Genomic DNA, 18,420 nt, shown 5'->3' with positions numbered 1-18,420 from the left:
CTATAGCATCAGCTAGTGGAACCACTTTAGAGAGGCTGTTCAAGTTCATTCCAACCTCATAATTTAAGCCACTTAGGAAGAATTAACTAATTAGAAGACAAAATTTAGCTTAGTGAAGAACATATACTAGACTCCTAGGTCCTTTTATCATTTGTGTTTCTTATTTATTGGTTTGGTTTTGCTATTGTCAATTTTGGACCAAAACATGAGTATGTCTTGTGTATTGCATATTTTGACTTTTGGATTAGTCAGGATTTGAATTATGATTTTATGATGGTTATCATTTTAAAATTACGAATGCCTTTTGTAACACCCTACCACACGGAGCCTTACGCTTAAGTCGTAAAGCAGAGGTAGCAAGGTATTACGACCTCTAAAAGAAAAGGATATGTACATAAATATAGTTGAATGAGATCATATCTAGGAGCCTTGAAGGATAAGCTAAACAAAAACGATAAATAGAAAATCGTGTCACACTTGCATGGATATTCATAAAACAGACAGGTAAAATCGAAAGAAAACTGAAAACATATATATACATATCAGAGTTCCAAAACTCAGATAGCAAGCTCCAGACTTGACCTGCGAAGCTAAGGCCGGCCAGAGTATATATATATATATATATATACAACCCAAAATAAAACTCAAACCATAAAATAAACACCTGTATCTCCAAGTTAACCTCTAGGAAGGACAAAACACAAATATGTACATGCGGAGATTCTATAAACATATATACGTAACATAAAACAAAATATGACAGTCTAAAAGATAGTTCTTCGCTTGTAAGGAGGGTCTCCAGATGCTCAACGAGGTGCCTCTCGACCTGTATCTGAAAACAACAACATAGTATGGGGTGAGAACCAGAGGTTCTCAGCATGGTAAAGATACCCGCATAATTAATATAAAAGATCCTGAGAGAGCCAGAGGTATTCCTAGAACTTTGACACTTAGATTTTAGCTTAAGGGTTCAACTAAACCAGAAATTAGATAAGTTGTCTAAGGTATTCAAGTTCTAAATCTAACTTTAACCTAATACTTCACGTTCTATCTGCTCCGGTCCTCCGAATCACTGGTGGAACAACCCTCGTCATTCCTCCGCCAGACAAGGGGCCTCTTAGTTGCATAGACAAACATTATAGACAAGGAAAACACAAATAGAGAACCATTTACAGAAGTAGAACAAGTAGCAGATAAGCAGAATTAAACAGTTAAGCAAACTAAAACAATGCACACTCAAACAAAGCAAACAAATGCATATGATATATGCCTGTCCTATGGCTGATGAGTCTCATTTGTCGGTTATACAGCCAACCCGACATGTCCTGGTAGTTAACCATTAGACAGTCCCTCTGTGCGCGCATCCCCAAACTCAATAATATTCCATGGAGTCAAACTCCAAACTCAAATATAATATTCCATGGAGTCACACTCCAAGCTCAAATATAATATTCAATATTCATATATATATGCATGCCCATGGGGGAATCCGGAGAGTTAAAGTGTCCGGTCACATCTTGCGACAGAGGGTCAACAAATAGTCTCAAATACACAAGCCACATAATAATCTCTTTCCTTTTTAAAATAACACTTCAAATAAAAACTCCAATTCTTATAGAAATTTTGGCAGTATCTCCTCTAAAACTCGAATTTCTGCCACCCTTCAAGGGTCCCAACTATCAAATCAAACACCTCTCAGTCCTTCAAATCATTTATAGTAACAAATTATTTCAAAATCAAACAAATACTAATATTAAATCTTTTCCCAAAACCAACCAACTTCAATAGTAAATTATTAATAACAGCTAAACCACATATTTTATTCCATATACACAATCTATCAATTATACGTTCAGTTCATTCCTACCTTAAGTTCTTCTAGCCTAAGTTTTCACGTGACATTAAACATTAACTACAAGAAACCAAAACCATACCTTCGTACGGAATCAAAATATTCGAAGCTCTGGAGAAGCTTTCTGACCGAGTTATCGAAGAAGAAAACGTCCAGAATTGTCTGTACCTCCTAAAATTCCCGTTGGCCAAACCCAAGGAATAGAGGAGCTATGTCACCGTCAACTTTCACCAATCAAAAGTGGTGCCAACGTGTAGAGAAGAAAAATATAAATACTTTTACCGGATTAAATTTTTTATTGGAGTTACGGATTGTAAAAAATCGAAGCTAAACGTTCGGAGGGGTTCACGTTGGTCACGCTCTTCTCTCTCGCCATTTTCTTTCCTTTTTTCTATATATATATATATATATATGTGTGTGTGTGTGATTAATTAGTAAGCTGCCTTGGCTTTCTTTATTATATATACATAACGATAATGATAAACTTTAGTGGACATATTTATATATAATGAATTAATGATTGAAGTACATTAGTACGTATATACATAGTCTTTAGTAGATAATAATAATTATATATAAATAAACGTAAGCATAGATTAGGTAATCGAAAATAGGTAAATCAAATAGTTATAATAATAATAATAATAATAATAATAATAATAATAATAATAATAATAATAATAATAATTTATATATAAAGTTATAATATATGAGTTACTAATTTAAACGACATTAGTAATTTAAGAGTGAAAGATATTTAGTGAAGCATTAGCAAAGCTAAACTCAACAAAAAGTACCGATATTTACTCATATTGGCAGATATCGAACTCGATAATAATATTATTAACTAAATTCTGTTTCTAAATTAAAATATCAATTACTCAAATTAAAGTATACATATAAGTTTCATTACTTATAAATTACTAAAATTATAGTTTTAATTATGTAAAATATTTCATTATAAAATATAAATATATATAAGAATATAAATTTGATTGAATTCAAATAGTTATAAAATTAGTTCAATTACTGATAATAAAATAATTTTTAAAAATAAAAAATTCTAATTTATAAAATAAATTATAACTTATTTATATTTTTAAAACTGAGGGTCGCTACACCTTTGGTGTATAGCATTTTGGGTTGTTTCTGTGATTTCTGTGTCATAAATTATGTTGATGTTGATTACAAAAAATGCAACACAACATTTTTCATTTTGGTCAAAATATTACACTAGCATTATATATTGTTTACAATCTACTCAAACTAGTGTTTACTCACAGTTGCTAATACAGAATTTTCAATAAACCCACCCTAAACCCCTTCCTGAACCATATGGAAAAGCTTTTACAAAAACTATTCATCCACTAAGTGAATTAAACCAGGCTGACACTCCAATCATGACAATAATCCACAACATAAACAAGCCAAATTTGTTGTCGTTGGAGACTCCACTAACTTTATTTTCTTTCTTGCATTCAACTATTATCATCTCCAGCACTTCCATCCTTGCTTCCATCTTCTTAATTAATTAGGTTTGTACCTTCAGCAGTAGTTTTCTCATTGTTAACATAAAAATAGCAACATGCTCGTCCAGGCAAGCAAAATATTTACAATGTGGAGCTTTGTCTACAGAACATTATACTTCAACATCAGCTTCAAATAAACAATTTAACACTCTTACTATCAGAATGTCATGCTTCTGAATGCGCTACTCTGATGACGGCGGTATTACGACGACTCTCATATGTTAAATAATAAGGTATGAGCCTTTACGCGTAAATCTATCGATGGTTTTACTAAAAACTTAAAACTTTTCCAACCAAAACAAATAACACATATTCACATACTTAATATTAATAATACATTATAGCAGTACATACAAAAGCAATTACAAAACCTACCCCTCTGAATAAATCTTTAACTAACAAGGTGAGGAGAAAATAAATTCTAACAACTCAACTCGTAAACATAATCTTCTATGCTCTTATAGCTCCGCATTAAATCTTCGCACCTGTAGCTGAAAAGGGTGAAAATAGGGGTTAAGAATTGGGGAGTTCTTAGTAGGGTCGGGGTGTATAGTTATGTTCGCTTTATTATTTATTACACAGAAAATCCACAACAGAATACTTACAATCTTCAATAGATGGCCAATAGCATCAAACCTCATAATACAAATAACTTTAACAAACCAGAGATATAGAGAAAAATCACAAGTCAAGAAGTACACACACACAATCACAGAGAAGTATGCGCAAACAAGTATGATGCATGCTTACCCGCTCCCGACATTACCCGAATACAAGTCTCGGACATGACTTTCCAGATGCATACAGTGTGCATATAAGTCTTACGGCCTAATCGCATACAGTGTGACTTTTAAATGTATTTCAATATGCTTACATCTGGAAAACAGTTCTTAGTGTGTGGGCGTTCTCACTATACATTTGGCACTAAGGCCCAAGCAAGATCACATCTGCTCTCCTGTGGCAGACAGTTTTTTAAAGATTTTTCTTTATCTTCGCCCTCTGCACTCCTATGGCAGAGATCCTTTCAGTTAATACATTCTTTTCTTTTCTGTGCTCTGCTCTCCTGTGGCAAAGATTCGTTAGATTCTTTTAATCGTTGTTCTCTACTCTCCTGTGGCAGAGATTCCTTTAATTAATACATTCATTTCTCTTGTGTTCTCTACTCTCATGTGGTAGAGGTTCTTCAGTTTCTTTTAATTCTTTTATTCTCTGTTATTTATTGAATTATATTCTGACTTAACTCAGAAACCTTTGTTTGAGTTTGGCTTCCAGTGTCATAACCTCTGTATGCAACCTCTGTCTTACAGGTGCGACTCTCTTGAGCCGATGTATGCAAACATAACCTCTGTAAGGAATCTCAGTCTTACAGGTACGACCATCACCTGAATTGGCCGATGTATCTCTGGAAAGCAAATCTAGATGGACTCACCACCATATCTTTGCTTATCTCATTTTCTTTTCGTTCTTTCTTTCTTTTCATTCTTATCATTCCACAATATATATTATCTTCGCATTATTCCCTCGCATGTTCCTAAGTGTCTTATGGAAAAAGAATCAAAGATTCTTAATTTAGATTTGTCTTTCTAAAGTTTTTAGGACAGTTTTTTGCTTATCCTTTTAGTATATTATAAATAAAATAATATCTTATGGTAATTAGTGGCTAAGAGAAGGGGGGGTTGAATCTTAGCCCCTTTTTGCTGAGTACTACTTTCTGCCTTTTAAGATAGTTTCAGGAGATATTTCTGTTTTGTCTCATAACTAGTCAAGAGACATTTTCTTTTTGTCTCGTAACCGGTTAGGAAATATTTTTCAATTTTGTCTCCTACGTAACAGAATCAGAAATGGAGTAGAAGAGAAAGAGAGAATCACACCCAGAAGTATCCTGGTTCAGCCACTAAGTGCAATGCAGCCTACATCCAGTCTCTATCACAACTGTGACAGAATTTTACTATAATCATCAGATTACATACACTAATTCTTCCCTAGGAACTACCCATTCCTATCTGGGACAAGTCCAGAATCTACCCCAAAACTGAACTTGACTTGGTCACCTACTAAGCTTTCAACCGCAAAGTGCTAACCCAACTTGCAAGGGAATCCCCACAGGATCATGAAACACAACACAGATGTATAAAGGAACTCTTAGAAATCTATGGCTTTTTCTTTAATTTTGCACACTCTGCCTTTTTTCTCTCACTGACTTTTTCTTACAAACCTCACTCTGTTTGCCTTTTTCACCATGAGACTTAGACAGACAAAACTAAAGAAAAGAATACAAAATAAAACCCATTGAAGGAGAAGAACTCTGTAAGCTTAGGGTAGCTATAGAACTCTGTGCTTTCTCTCCTTGTTTCAACCCTTGGCCGTTCACCCTTATTATAGAAGGGAAATCTTCCAAGGTTGAAACTGGTTGAACCAAGCCACCAACATCTTCTCCAATAATAAAAACCAGTTCGGATAGAGAGAAGAGAGAGGGAAACCGAAAGCAAAACCAACATGCAAGTACCTCTCTCTCATCCCTTCTCATCAAGCTTCATCAATCTGAGCCTTCCATCTTAACTTTTTCCCCAAGAAAGATTTCTGACCCTTGATGAACTTTTGATCCTTGATAGCTCCATCTGTTCCATTTTTGCTTCTTCCTCCACATAGCTCCAGTAGCTACCTTCTGTGATGGATGAACAAAAGTAGAAACGAACCTCACCTTAGAGATCTTCTTCTCTGACCGAGGCCGATTGCTTCTACTTTAGGTATGAAGAACTTGAAGCTTCTTCTTCACACCTTGCCTTTAGTGGTAACAATCTTGCCGAAGCCATGCTTTAAATCTTCTTTTCTCAAGGCCATCATCATCCTAGCCTCTTTCCTTCTTCATAGATTCACTGCTTTTCTGATTGCTTCTTCTTTCTTCCTTCCTGCATGACATGATCGAAGAAGAGAGAGAGGAGAGAGAATAGAGAAAAGGCTTTCAATGGAAATAATGAATGAAATTAAAATGAATTAACTTCCACTTCCATTCCCCTATGCATAGTAACATGTGAAACATTAAAAATAATCAAATCAATTTTGAATTTCCTCTTTCCTGTTATCAATGCATGCAATTAAACCAAGTTAATTAAACTTTGAATTCCATCACCCATGGAGAAAAGTAACCGTGGAAAACATGCTCCATTTTCTTTTTTCTTTTCTTCAATTTCGGACCAACCAATTTGTTGGATCAAAAGGAAATAGTTTTGGGCTTCACATTAATTCATTGGCCCATTAAGCATTTGCTTATGCATCAAAGATAATTCAGCCACTTTGCTTGGAATTTATTTTTGCTAAGGTTGAACCTTATCATCATATTGGGCTTAAATTTTCTTTTGGCCCAATAACAAAATCTGCACATTTTAACAAAATTGTTAAACAACCAATTGGTAATTAAGTTAATAATAACTAAAAATTAAGTTAACAATTTTGTAATTAATATTTTTAACAATGTTTGATCATCACAATAATTTGAAATTTTTCAAACTCATTAATCTCTCCCTTGATGACAAAAATTATTAAAAATGAATTAAAAAGGTTTACGGATTAAGAGAACTCCCTTGAAGATTTTGAATCCTCCCCCTTTCCATTTATCATATAGCTCCCCCTTAATGTATGCATCTTTTCCAGTGGAAGCAGTACCTGTAACATGCTTAAAACATGCTTAAAACAGTTCCAAAAGATTTAAAGTATTCACCATATGGAACATTTCAAGCAAAAACGTGTTTGAACAACTTGATTTTTGAGCAGATGGAAAAATAATCAAGATTTAATTTTGTTATCCCTCAGATAACTTTCTGCTAAAAAAATGTTCTTGCAAAACAGAATATGTCAGAGTACTTTCAGAGTACATTGCAACAGATGACCAAACTCAACATACTACATACAGCATTATATTCAAAGCTAATAATTTCTGTCAAAAAAAAATATTTTCTACCAATCAGGGGATCATGCAAAAATCAGAACATGCTAGAGTACTTCAAATTATATTTCAACAAAAATTCAAGACTCAACATCCTGCTTATATTAACATATTCAAACAAATCCCTGCTGAAAAATATTTCTTGCCAATCAAAGTAATAAATCAAGCAAATGAAACATATAGCCATCAGTGCATCAGAAAAATTGGCATGAATCAATAATCAAAAAACTAAAAGTCAGAAATCAGAGCACAGAAGATTGGATTGACAGTTCCAAATCTATAAACAAATCAGCTCCTTTTTCTTTTTAATTTCCTCCTCCTTTTGTCATCAAGGAGAAAACCTGCAAAACAGATATAAACAGCAGTATAATGCAAAATATTTAATATCAAAAGAAACAGAGTATGATGTTTACGGATTACAGTCATCGAACATAAACCATGTCAATGAAACTAAATCCAGAAAATAGTAAAACAGAAAATGTTCAAGAGAAACATAGGCAGCAATGAACAAAGTAGTCAGGCATCAGGCAGATGAATATCAGAGTCAGAGTGATCATTGTCTTCGTTGGAATGAGCCATGTCTTTTTCCAAGCTCTTGAGCAGCAAATTTACCCTCTCATTACATTTAGTCCATGCCTTTTTATTTTCGTAGGCCTGCTTGCGAGCTTCTTTGCAAGATCGAACCATCATATTAGACATGTTTGAAAGCTCATTCAGAATGTCCTTTATTGATTCAGAAAGCTTAGAAATCTCAGGAGGACGACTCTCACTATCACAGTCAGATAGCATGGATGCCATTGAGTTTTTACCCTTTTCCCCTTTCATAGACTCAAGAACACCGCCTCCCTTAATGGTAGAAACTCTGTTCTCAACAGGTTCATTGATTAGATCAACATTAAAATATTCAAATATGCAAGTTAGAAAAATTCCATAAGGTAAATTTGCCTTTTTATCACTGCGAACACAATCCCACATGTATCACACCATTAGATATTAAAAAGAAATTGATGCAGAAGTAAGAATAGCAAATATGACAAGAGTATCACAAACAGTGACTCGCTAATAGCAACCACTTTGAGGTATGAGAATGTGATTGATGATACGATGAAGCAAGGCCCTCACAGGTCCGAGAGCCTTATGCATCAGGGTAGTTCCATCAAGTACAGAGAAGTTTTCACAGACCCGAGACAGAGCAACCTGAAGGGAAACCCCAACATGGGAGTCCCATTTTCCATACATGTACGCCCTTGCTCCTTCGTCTTCATACCCTAGGGTAGCGCTCACTGTATCTCTATTCAAAATCAGATGCACCCTTTTGACATAAAAGTGCAAAGCTCCATCATGATACATTATATTCGCATAAAACTCACGAACCAAATTTGGGTAAACAGGTTTGTGAAGTTTAAAAAGTGGAGTCCATTTAAGATCATCAAAGAGAGCAGTAAAGTCAATTCATTTTTCACACAGATTTTCCAAATTCACAACATAGGAAGCACACAGATGACGATTTACCAGAAATTGTGAGTGGAACTCAAATGCAGCGCAAGACATATAACGAGTAGGATCAAAATGAGAATGATTTTTACTAAACTTTTTTTTGAAGTCTAGTGAGTCCAGGTTGGAAGGCTCTCTGGTGTTGTGGAGTACTGGCTTCTTTGATCTTTGGGACTGGCTGGATGGATGGGGGTGTTAACCACCTCGGTGGTGAAGGTTGAAGATATGGAAGAGACTCTTCTTCTTCTTCAGGGACTTGCTCCTGTCCCTTGATGTTCTTCTTGGATGAACCAGCCTCCTGTCTAGCAGATGCTCTTGCATGGATTGTTTTACGTGCCATAGATGCGGTTGAGTGGGAGGAAGATGAAGATGAGGAGTTGGGGGTGAATGTGGATGTGAGTGTGAGTTTGAGGAGTAGAGGAAGATAGAGAATTCTTGGCAATGGGGGTTCGGCTACTTCTTCTTGTGGCTAACTTCTTTCTCATGAGAAGAGAGGTTATGTGGAGAGTGAGAAGATGAAGAGAATGCCAAAGAAGGTGGAAGGTGAGGAGAGATTTAATCACATTAAATTCTTAGTAGAGAGAATGTCATTTAAAGAAATGAGCATTTAATGAAAATAGTTTTCAATTAAGGACATTTAAAATTAAATTAAGTAACTGAAAGATCTTTTCCTTAAAACGTGGGAGAGAATAAAGGAAAAGAGATTTGATTTGACATGAACTCCCTTTTAAAGATATGATGTGACAACCTTTCCAAAAAAATATTTAAAAAATATTTTATTGAAAACATGATGAAGAAAAAAAATGAAAGCGGGCCAGAATCATGGAATGGATCAAAGTAGTTGGGGTTGGGCTTAAGTTAGAAGGCACCAAGGTTCAGTCTCCCTCTGTTTCATAGCTTGTTCATCACATGCCCAGATTTGTCTCCCTGCTTTCTACAAGACAAAAACCAACAGCAACATAAAAATCACAATTTTTTAACATAGTTCAAATCCATCATTCCCAAACTATTCCTTAAAGAACAAAACCTATCTTCACATAGAGGTTTAATGAAGATGTCAGCCAGTTGCTCTTCAGATTTCACAAATTGAATATCAATAATACCTTTTTGCACATGTTCCCTAATAAAATGATATCTTACTTCAATGTGCTTAGTTCTAGAGTGCAGAACAGGATTTTTAGAAATGTTTATAGCACTCATATTGTCACAAAATAATAGTATACTATTGATTTTCAATTTATAATCCTCTAATTTAGTTTTCAACCAAATTAATTGTGAGCAACAAGCTGCGGCAGATATGTATTCAGCTTCAGCCATGGATAGTGAAACAGTGGCTTGTTTCTTGCTTGACCACATGCTGAGTGAGCTTCCAAGGAAGCAACACATTCCGGAAGTGCTTCTTCTATCCACTCGATCACCCGCATAATCTGCATCACAAAAATCTACTGCACAAAACTCATTAGATTTTGGATACCACAAGCCAAGATCACATGTGCCCTTAATATATCTAATGATTCTTTTAATAGCCGAAAGATGGGATTCTTTAGGGTGAGATTGAAATCTTGAACATACACCCACACTTTGAACAATATCTGGTCTAGAGGATGTAAGATAAATAAGTGAGCCTATCATTCCTCTATACCGTGTTTCATCCACATCTTTGCCACTTTCATCCTTATCAAGTTTAGTGTTTGGATGCATAGGTGTTCCCATTGGTTTGGAATTTTCAAGGCCAAATTTCTTGATTAATTCTTTTGCATATTTACCTTGGTGAATAAAATACCACTAGGAGCCTTTGAGAGTTTAAAAACATGATTTGGAAATTCTTTACTTTCAAAAACGGGGGGTTGAGCCACAAATACTTTCCTATCTATAAAACCATTAAGGAAAGCACATTTGACATCTATTTGGAACATCTTAAAATCCTTGTGGGTAGCATAGGCAAGAGGGAACCTAATTGCTTCCATTCTAGCTACCGGGACAAATGACTCATCAAAATCAATTCCTTCCTCTTGATTGTAACCTTGGGCCACTAATCTAGCCTTGTTACGAATAACATTACCATCCTCACCCAATTTATTTTTAAAAATCTACTTTGTACTGGTTACCTTCTTACCATTTGGATTTGGTATAAGTGTCCAAACCTCATTCTTTTCAAATTGAGCTAGCTCTTCTTCCATGGCCTTAACCCATGAGGGGTCTTCAAGAGATTGCTTAACATTGAGAGGCTCTAATTGGGATAAGAAAGCAACGTTGCTTTGTTCGACTTGCTTCTTGCTTGGATCTAGTGGTTACACCTTGGGTAGGATCACCAATGATAAAATTATCGGGGTAACCCTTCAAAAACTTCCATTCTCGTTGCCTTTGAGGGAGGGTTCCGCCTTGATGAATTTCAGTGGATTGTTCTGTTCTGGAATCTCTGGCTGGTTCAGGAGACAAAACAAAAATGTCTCCTTCATTCTGACGAGACATTTCTGGACAGTCAGGTTCAGCAGCTGGGACGGACTTGGGATCATCTTGACTGGCTTCTTGGTTCACCTCAGTATCACAACCTGCATCATCTTCTATCATAGCACTAGGAATAGAGTTAGAATCACAAAAGGATACATGTATGGATTCCTCTATTTTTCTATGTTCCTTGAGGTAAATCCTAAATGCTTTGCTAGTGGTGGAGTATCCAACAAACATTCTTTCATAGGATTTTGGATCAAATTTTCCAATATTTTCTTTATTGTTAAGAACAAAACATTTGCATCCAAAAATGTGGAAATACTTAAGATTCGGTGGGGTTCCTTTCCATAGCTCATATGGAGTTTTCTTTAAACCTTTTCGAACGATGGTTCTATTCAAAATGTAACAAGCTGTATTTACAGCTTCAACCCACAAAAATTTTGGTATTTTATTTTCACAAAATATTATCCTAGTCATTTCTTGGTGACTTCTATTCCTTCTTTCAACTACCCCATTTTGTTGAGGAGTTCTAGGACATAAAAAGTTGTGTGTAATACCAAAATCATCACAAAATTTTTCAAAATCTTGATTTTTAAATTCTTTTCCGTGATCACTTCTCAAGTGGGCAATTTTCAAATCTTTTTCATTTTGAATATTTTTACAAAGTGTAGAAAAAGCATGAAAAGTATCATTCTTGTGAGCTAGAAAGAGAACCCAACCGAATCTAGAGTAATCATCTACCACTACCAAACTATAGTGTTTACTTCCCAAACTTTGAGTCCTAGTTGGACCAAAAAGATCAAGATGCAAAATCTCTAATGGCCTCTTAGTGAAAATTCTATCTTTTGGTTTAAAAGAAGATTTTACTTGTTTGCCTAGTTGACAAGCATCACAAGTAATATCTTTATCAAATTTAATATTAGGAATTCCTCTAACCAAGTTTTTCTTAACAAGCTTAGAAATTTGGTACATGCTTGCATGACCTAATTTCTTATGCCAAAGCCATTTTTCAGATTCAAGAGAAGTGAAACATGTTACTTTTTGATCTTTTAGATCCCCAAGAGTCAATCCATACATATTATTACACCTTTTTGCTTCAAACAAGACTTCACCAGATTTTTCACAAATAACTAAGCAATCCAATTTTCTAAAAATAACCTCATAACTAAGATCACACAATTGGATAATGCTTAGTATATTGTGCTTTAATCCATCAACAAGCAAAACATCATTAATAAAAGAAGAAAAACTCTTACCCACTTTACCTATGGCCACTATTTTTCCTTTTCCATTGTCACCAAAAGTAACAAAGCCTCCATCATACTCATCAAGCTTGATGAAGAACGTTGCCTTTCCGGTCATATGCCTAGAGCACCCACTGTCCATATACCACATGTTGTCCTTTCTTTTGGATGCTAGGCGAACCTACAAAACAAGCTCAAGTGAACTTAGGTATCCAAATCTTTTTGGATACTTTGATGTCAAACCATCTTCTTTGTCCCAAGCCATTATAATCACAAACAATTTTGTAAACCTTTTCTCCAATCAATCTCTTATTAAAGAAGCACTGAATAGGAAAATGACAATTCCAATTGCAAAGTCTACAAAATCTTTGAGTTGCTGTTTTTCTAAAGCTTGTTGGGTTTTGAAACCTTATATCATTTGAAGATGATGCCATGTTGGTAAAAGTAGGTTTTTCAACAAATTTTGCAGTTTTATGAAAACCCAAACCAGCTTTATCATAAAGAGGTTTTTGACTAGCCAAGAGTTGATTTAAATTTTCAGAACATTGAGCAAATTTGGCTAAGTCTTCTTTAAGTCTTTTTACCTCTTTAAGCAACTTCTAATTTTCTTCAAAACAGTTAAGATATGCAACTACAGAATGCTGTTTTTCACAAGCTTTTATTTCAGCTTTCAACCGCTTATTTTCTTCAACAAGATCAACAGCGGTTTCAGCCTCTCTCAACTTTTCTTTTAGAAAACCATTTTCTGCCTTCAGTATTTCTATTTGAGACTCAAGATCTTGGTTTTCACTTAGGAAACATTTAATCTTTTCAGAAAGATGATCAATCATAAGATGAAGGTCTTCAGTTTCAGGTTTAAGAAAAACTACCTGCTCTATGTGATCAGCCATGAGATAGGTTTGAGACTTGGTTTCTGATTCTTCATCTTCATCAGAGTCATTTTCAAGGTCTTCCCAAGATGCCATGAGACCTTTCTTCTTTCCTTTTTTCGGCTTGTCCTCCTTCTTCAGTTTTGGACAATCAGACTTGAAGAGCCCAGCTTCTTTACAGTTGTAACAGATTACTTTGCTGAGATCCTTCTTCGTCTTCCTTGAGTTGCCTCCTTTGTTTCGCTCCTTCAGCTTCACCATTTTTCTGAATATTTTTGCAAACAAAACAAATTCATTTTCAGATAAGTTATCACTGGATTCATCATCCAAAGGGTCAGTAACGGATTTGAGGGCAATTCCTTTCTTTTTTGTATCCTTTTTCAAATAAGTGTTTTCAAAAGCAAGCAAGTTTCCTCTCAAATCATCATATGTCATAGAATCAATGTTACTACTTTCATCTATCACTATTGTTTTGGTTTCACACTCTTTTGTGAGACATCTCAATATTCTTCTCACAAGCACAGATTCAGGATATGTGATCCCATAGCATCTAAGCCAGTGACGATGATGTTGAATCTTTCAAACAGTTCATCAATCGTTTCTCCTTCCTTCATTGAGAACATTTCATATTCTCTGTTCATCATGTCTATTCTGGTCTTTTTTACTAGGGTTGGGCCTTCATGAGTGATTTGAAATTTGTCCCAGATTTCCTTTGCTGTTGTGCATCTTGATACCCGTCGGTATTCCTCGAAGCTGACTGCACAGTTGAGCAGGTTGACAGCTTTGGCATTGAACTCTACTTTCTTTCTGTCTTCCTCATTCCAATCAGCTTCTCCTTTGAGTGTAACCACCACATCAGCCCCTGCAACAGTTGGAAACTGTGGTCCTTCCAAGATTATCTTCCAGAGTCTGTAATCTACAGATTGAACAAATATCTTCATCCTTTTTTTCTAGTAACTGTAGTTCTTTCCATTAAAGAATGGTGGTCTGTTGCTTGACTGCCCTTCTATCAGAGTATAGGCAACCAGATTTGAGCAACTGTTAGCCACCATCAAGATCTTTTCTCCAAGTTGCAAAGCTTGATCTCTTTGAGACCAAGCTCTGATACCAATTGATGGTAATCAGTGGCTAAGAGAAGGGGGGTTGAATCTTAGCCCCTTTTTGCTGAATATTACTTTCTGCCTTTTAAGATAGCTTCAGGAGATATTTCTGTTTTTGTCTCGTAACTAGTCAAGAGACATTTTTGTTTTGTCTCGTAACCGGTTAGGAGATATTTTTCAATTTTGTCTCCTACATAACAGAATCAAAAATGGAGTAGAAGAGAAAGAGAGAATCACACCCAGAAGTATCCTGGTTCAGCCGCTAAGTGCAATGCAGCCTGCATCTAGTCTCCATCACAACTGTGACAGAATTTTACTATGATCATCAGATTACATACACCAATTCTTCCCTAGGAACTACCCATTCCTATCTGGGACAAGTCTAGAATCTATCCCCAAAACTGAACTTGACTTGGTCACCTACCAAGCTTTCAACCGCAAAGTGCTAACCCAACTTGTAAGGAAATCCCCACAGGATCATGAAGCACAACACAGATGTACAAAGAAACTCTTAGACATCTATGGTTTTTTCTTTAATTTTGCACACTCTGCCTTTTTTCTCTCATTGGCTTTTTCTTACAAACTTCACTCTGTTTGCCTTTTTCACCATGAGACTCAGATAGACAAAACTAAAGAAAAGAATACAAAATAAAACCCTGTCTATTCTGGTCTTCTTTACTAGGGTTGTTCCTTCATGAGTGATTTGAAGTTTGTCCCAGATTTCCTTTGCTGTTGTGCATCTTGATACCCGTCGGTATTCCTTGAAGCTGACCACATAGTTGAGCAGGTTGACATCTATGGTGTTGAGCTCTACTTTCTTTCTATCTTCCTCATTCCAATCAGCTTCTCCTTTGAGTGTAACCACCCCATCAGCCCCTGTAACAATTGGAAACTGTGGTCCTTCCAGGATTATCTTCCAGAGTCTGTAATCTACAAATTGAACAAATATCTTCATCTTTTCTTTCTAGTAACTGTAGTTCTTTCCATTGAAGAATGGAGGTCTGTTGCTTGACAGCCCTTCTGTCACAGTATAGGCAACCAGATTTGAGCCACTGTTAGCCACCATCAAGATCTTTTCTCCAAGCTGCAAAGCTTGATCTCTTTGAGATCAAGCTCTGATACCAATTGATGGTTATTAGTGGCTAAGAGAAGGGGGGTTGAATCTTAGCCCCTTTTTGCTAAGTATTACTTTCTGCCTTTTAAGATAGCTGGTGCACGAAATTGTGATCATCAACAATGGCGCCAAAGACTTGGAGCTCTCAAACGTGAATCACACTTTGTCACAATTCCGCACAACTAACCAGCAAGTGCACTGGGTCGTCCAAGTAATACCTTCCGTGAGTAAGGGTCGATCCCACGGAGACTGTCGGCTTGAAGCAAGCTATGGTCATCTTGTAAATCTCAGTCAGGCGGATTCAAATGGTTATGGAGGATTGATAATTAAAAGATGAATAAAACATAAAATAAAGATAGAGATACTTATGTAATTCATTGGTGAGAATTTCGGATAAGCATATGAAGATGCTTTGTTCCTCCTGAACCTCTGCTTTCCCATTGCCTTCTTCCAATCATTCATACTCCCTTCCATGGCAAGCTTTATGTTGGGAATCACCGTTGTCAATGGCTACTTCCCGTCCTCTCAGTGAAAGTGTTCTACGCACGCTGTCACTGCACGACTAATCATCTGTCGGTTCTCGATCATGTTGGAATAGGATCCATTGATCCTTTTGCGTTTGTCACACACCCAACACTCGCGAGTTTGAAGCTCGTCACAGTCATCCCTTCCCAGATCCTACTCAGAATATCACAGACAAGGTTTAGATGTTTCAGATCTCAGGAATGACCGCCAATAATTCTAGCCTATACCACGAAGGTTCTAATCTTAGATTAGAAACCCAAGAGATACACATTCAAGCTTGTTTGCATGTAGAACGGAAGTGGTTGTCAGGCACGCGTTCATAGGTGAGAATGGTGATGAGTGTCACATAATCATCACATTCATCATGTTCTTGTGTGCGAATGAATATCTTAGAGAAGAAGTAGGCGTGAATTGAATAGAAAAACAGTAGTACTTTGTATTAATTCATGAAGAACAACAGAGCTCCACACCTTAATCTATGGTGTGTAGAAACTCCACCGTTGAAAATACAAAAGTGATAATGGTGGTCATTGGCTTCGGCCCCAGAGAGGGAATCCGAAGAACCAAGATGAAAATACAATAGTAAAAGGTCCTATTTATAGAGAACTAGTAGCCTAGGGTTTACAGAAATAAGTAATTAATGCAGAAATCTTCTTCCGGGCCCACTTGGTGTGTGCTTGGGCTGAACATTGAAGCTTTCACATGTAGAGACTTTTCTTGGAGTTAAACGCTAGCTTTTGTGCCAGTTTGGGCGTTTAACTCCAGCTTTTGTGCCAGTTCTGGTGTTTTGACGCTAGAATTCTTAAGCTGACTTGGAACGCCGGTTTGGGCCATCCAATCTTGGGCAAAGTATGGACTATTATATATTTCTGGAAAGTCCAAGATGTCTAATTTCCAACGCAATTAAGAGCGCGCCAATTGGGTCTCTGTAGCTCCAGAAAATCTATTTCGAGTGCAGGGAGGTCAGAATCCAACGGCATCTGCAGTCCTTTTTCAGCCTCTGAATCAGATTTTTGCTCAGGTCCCTCAATTTCAGCCAGAAAATACCTGAAATTACAGAAAAATGCACAAACTCATAGTAAAGTCCAGAAATGTGATTTTTAAATAAAAACTAATAAAAACATAATAAAAACTAACTAAAACATACTAAAAACAATGCCAAAAAGCGTATAAATTATCCGTTCATCACAACACTAAACTTAAATTGTTGCTTGTCCCCAAGCAACTGAAAATCATATAGGATAAAAAGAATAAAATGTACAATGAATTCCAAAAACATCTATGAAGATCAGTATTAATTAGATGAGCGGGGCTTTTAGCTTTTTGCTTCTGAACAGTTTTGGCATCTCACTTTATCCCTTGAAGTTCAGAATGATTGGCATCTATAGGAACTCAGAATCCAGATATTGTTATTGATTCTCCGAGTTAAGTATGTTGATTCTTGAACACAGCTACTTTATGAGTCTTGGCCGTGACCCTAAGCATTTTGTTTTCCAGTATTACCACCGGATACATAAATGCCACAGACACATGACTGGGTGAACCTTTTCAGATTGTGACTCAGCTTTGCTAAAGTCCCCAGTGAGAGGTGTCCAGGGCTCTTAAGCACACTCTTTTTGCTTTGGACCACGACTTTAACCGCTCAGTCTCAAGTTTTCACTTGACACCTTCACGCCACAAGCACATGGTTAGGGACAGCTTGGTTTAGCCGCTTAGGCCAGGATTTTATTCCTGTGGGCCCTCCTATCCACTGATGCTCAAAGCCTTGGATCCTTTTTATTTTACCCTTGCCTTTTGGTTTAAAGGGTTATTGGCTTTTTCCGCTTGCTTTTTTTTTCTTTCTTTCTCTCTTTTTTTTCTTTTTTTTTCGCATATATATATTTTTTCTGCAAGCTTTTCACTGCTTTTTCTTGCTTCAAGAATCAATTTTATGATTTTTCAGATTATCAAATAACATTTCTCCTTTTCCATCATTCTTTCAAGAGCCAACATTTTTAACATTCATGAACAATCAAATTCAAAAATATGCATTGTTCAAGCATTCATTCAGAAAGACAAAAGTATTGCCACCACATCAAAATAATTAATCTGTTATAAAATTCAAAATTCATGCACTTCTTTTTCTTTTTCAATTAAAAATATTTTCCATTTAAGAAAGGTGATGGATTCATTTTCATTGCTTTAAGGCATAGACACTTAGACACTAGTGATAATTTAATAAAGACACAAGCATAAATACACATAAAGCATAAAAATTCGAAAAACAGAAAATAAAGAACAAGGAGATTAAAGAACGGGT

The sequence above is a fragment of the Arachis hypogaea genome, chromosome 20 (genome assembly GCF_003086295.3).
Source record: "Arachis hypogaea cultivar Tifrunner chromosome 20, arahy.Tifrunner.gnm2.J5K5, whole genome shotgun sequence".
NCBI lineage: Eukaryota > Viridiplantae > Streptophyta > Magnoliopsida > Fabales > Fabaceae > Arachis > Arachis hypogaea.
Note: the sequence above shows the minus strand (reverse complement) of the source record.